This window comes from Heloderma suspectum, chromosome 4 (assembly GCF_057233095.1).
Source record: "Heloderma suspectum isolate Gila_16-S chromosome 4, 16-S_ref, whole genome shotgun sequence".
Lineage (NCBI taxonomy): Eukaryota > Metazoa > Chordata > Lepidosauria > Squamata > Helodermatidae > Heloderma > Heloderma suspectum.
In genome coordinates, this window is record NC_139461.1 from 51,069,014 (window position 1) to 51,072,798 (window position 3,785).

General features: G+C 43.6%; 1 pseudogene; it reads right to left on the reverse strand.

Annotated features, from left to right (window-relative positions):
* Positions 1-514: 514 nt before the first annotated feature.
* LOC146346823 (myelin P2 protein-like) lies at positions 515-3,337 on the reverse strand (annotated as a pseudogene).
* Positions 3,338-3,785: the final 448 nt, after the last annotated feature.

The following is a 3,785-nucleotide window of genomic DNA, read 5'->3' on the forward strand; positions in this document are numbered from 1 at the left end:
CTCTGGGTGTATTGTAACAGGCCAAGTGCACCATACCAGCCGTTTTGTTCTTGGTCATGCCCCCATGGCAGCCAACTCCAAACATGCCCACAGGCCCAAAAAGATGGGGGACCCCTGACCTACCTCATTCCATGCGGATTCCCCAGCCGCTTCTTATTGCAGGTTGTGGAAAGCGTAGACCAGCATGGAATATACAACTCCTGATGTGCTAGTTGTAACAAAGCGTACCTGCATCTCCAGGTTGCATTCTCAGTGGTGTAGGGAACTGCCACCTGTGAATGCTGTGCCTGCATGTGCTGTCACATTGTCCTTTGACTATGAGCATCCTATGAAAATGGTATGCATGTGTTCTGGGCACAATAATCACAGTCTGTTCAGAGTGAAGTGGTGATGAAGGATTGGCTTGGAAGCGACTGTTGTTTTAATATTCCTTTATTCCTTTCCACATAAGAGCACCATATGCACATTTGTATCACTGAAGGCAAACTTAACCTGAAGTGGAGATAGAATGCCTCTACACCCTTGTGTAGACTCTGCTAGAGATGACATCGTTCATGGTATATTTTTGGAAGAGGGAAAAATAATGGTAGTACAACCTCTGTACTCCGCCATCTCTTTCACAGCAATGATCAGCAACGGGTGATGTTCTCACTTGCTCCCATGAGTGAGATGGTGTTCATTCTGTTCTTGCCAGTAACAACGAGGGGCTGATACTCAGCCATGTGATGAATTCAGTCTGCATTCTATCTGGCTGTATAGCACAGCGCTGTTTTCTAGTCTGCCTTGGTAGTCAGCTAAGGAAAAAAATGTGTTGCTTCTCCCAGAAAACGACCGTGGTGCATGCAGAATGACATTTTATGTAATCAAGTGACCCTGTATCTTTGGAACTCTCCCCCAAACCCATTGTTAGTTTTTTAAATGGATCATACAAACTTGTTTCAAACAGTGTTCTATTAAAAATTGATGTGAGTCAAGTTTTAAACTACAGAACCTTAGCTTCTGTAACTGGATTGTTTTCTTTGTGTATCAAACTGTTTTATGGTTTTGATTATCTTTTGCAAGCCACTCTGGCCTGAAAAATAACATATCAGAAAAGCAGCATATCAAGTCATTAAGAGATTTGGGGTGAGGTATCATTAGTATGCTGATGACACCCAGCTCTAGTTGCCTGTGACATCTGAATCAGGACAGGCTGTGCATGTTCTGAACCAGTCCCTGGATGCAATGATGGGTTAGACTGAATCCCAACAAGACAGAGGTTCCATGTGCAGGTATTCCATGTGCAGGTAGACAGTTCCCAGGTACGGGAATTGGGGAGTTTGCCTGCTCTATATGGGGTTGCACACCCTCAGAAAGAAGGGCCATAGATGAATGGTAGAGGTCTTGCATTCAGAAGATTCCCAGTTCAAACCCTGGTGTATCCAGTTTAAAAAGAATCAGGTGATGAGAAAGATCTCTGCATGAGTCCCTGGAGAGCTACTGGCAGTCAGTTGGCACTGTTAGGAAGACCAATCATCTGACTCAGTATAAGGCCTTTTCATAGATCCAGTTTCCCTGCTGTTTTTGCAGCTATTTGGCCCTAACTTGCTCCACCCCAAAACACACACACACACACACTCACCCTTGACACAGCATCCATAATGTGATGCCCTTTTAATGGTTCTATAAGATGATAGTGCCATTTAGCTGACTGATGTTGTCCTCTATATTCAGTGTCCCACAGATGTGTATATAGAACCAAACATCCTATATACACATCCTAGTTATATATTTTCCGGGATTAACCGGAAGAAAGAAACTCACCACCACTGTATTTCCATCTACTAATTTTCTTCGGATAGTAGTGTGGTTGCCATTCCACTTCTGCGCATGAATCAGAGTGCCATTGTCCCTTGTTACAATGCTCTAAAAAGACATCATAGAAGGAAAAGGTTATAAGGAGAACATGTCTCTCAGCCTCCTGATGACTAAATGAACTATCAGCGTCACCTTCTTCCTCTTCCCCCACCCACAATTTATCTTTCTCTAACCGAACTTTTGATGATTAGCAGACTCCATTGTCAAGATATTCTGTTTCCTATTCTAATACTTGGGAACAATTCCTAGAAAGGACAATAATATTCACGTTGGCATGCCTGTTATCCATTGTTGTTTCTTCAGACTCTTGGCCCACAATGAAGGGGATTTCAGGAGCTTTAAAGACAGTCTCTGTTTGGATGGTGGTAACATCGTTGCCTGTGGTGATGATAATCATGGGTTTGGCTAGGCTGCCCAGTCTCCTTCAGACATAGCCTATTGCTACAGATGGAACGGAAAGTAGAATATGAAATGTCATCCCCCTTTAAGAAAGAATCTCTGTCATGATTGTGGGAAAACATCATAATCGAAGAAGCCAAGGTTGATCTAAAATCATCTTATATACCTAAATATTTTGGAAGCCATCTTTTCCTAACTTGTGGCATCAGTAAATCACACCAAAGACCTTGAGAACAGAAAGAAAATCACTCAAATAAAGAATGTTTCTTTGTTTTTGATATATCTATATATCAATACTTATATGGTGACGGGCATAGAAGTGTCTTGTTGAGATGCCTGGTGCTGTACGCTTAAAAAAACGAGTGCACATTGTATCCACCTTTTCGGCTGTACTTTATCATCTATATACACTCTTTTTTCCATTTTATATCCCACCTTCCTACCCAATGGGCCCAAAATGTAGTACACAAAAATATTATAACATTAGATTATAATCTCTTGAAAAACACAATTTAATTTATTCAAAAGGTGCATGCAAAATATCCAGGCAATCGCAGTGTAATCCAATGTATGTCTACTCAGAAATAAATCCTACTGAGTTCAGTGGGTCTTACTTACTATATCGCAGATGTGCAGAACCTCTTTTAGCCCAAGGGCTGAATTCCATTTCACAAAAACTCTCAGGGGCTGCCTCCTAGTGCTGTTTGGGGCCAAAACACCCCAAATAGCAGCAAATTGTAGCTTAAAGCTCTTGCTGCCAGTCAGTAAGCCTTAGGAGAGACATTTCGACCTTTTAGAATGGGGGAGAAACTGCACAAAACCCAGGAAACCACCAAATTATCTGTGGTTAGAGGAAGGGCTGTGGCCTTCTGGGACCCCAGGTCTGAGGTTCTGCACCACTGGTGTAGAAGCCTTACAACTTTGCCTGACCACGTTATTTTACAGGCAACATAATTGTTTCTAAAAAGGCAGATATTTCTTATTCTGTGATCAAGCAGGCTTGCTTGCCCACTGCTTGCAGATATTCATCAAAGCTTTCGCTTGAGACAAGTTTCCAGGCTCCCGAGAACTGCTCAGCCATTATGGAAGAGTGAAGTGGAGAGATCCTTGTGAGTGGAGCTGCATGGGAAAACATGCAGATAGAATTTGCAGGAAAATGTAACCATGCTTTGGTGGGTTCTTGCAGTTCCATGACACACACGCAGACATGGGGGCTGGTGGGCTGGCTGGCTGGGAGCTTATCCGGCTCTCCTGTAGTGCCTGCTGCTACTCCCCACTGCTGCTGACAGCAGCTCCTTCTCCACCAGCTTCTTTAAGTCCCAGTCCAGCAGGAGGAGGAGCTGCCACTCTATTCACACACTTTTCCTCTGGGCCAAATGGAATGGTGGCAGACGAAGACGAGCAGAAGCAAGGAGGAGGACACTACTGCTGCCACTATCATCCAGCAGGTGGAGAAAGGAGCAAACAGCAGCTGCTCCTATCTTTACCTCCACAGATTGGGCCTAAAAGGGAACAAGCAGAGAAGGAGA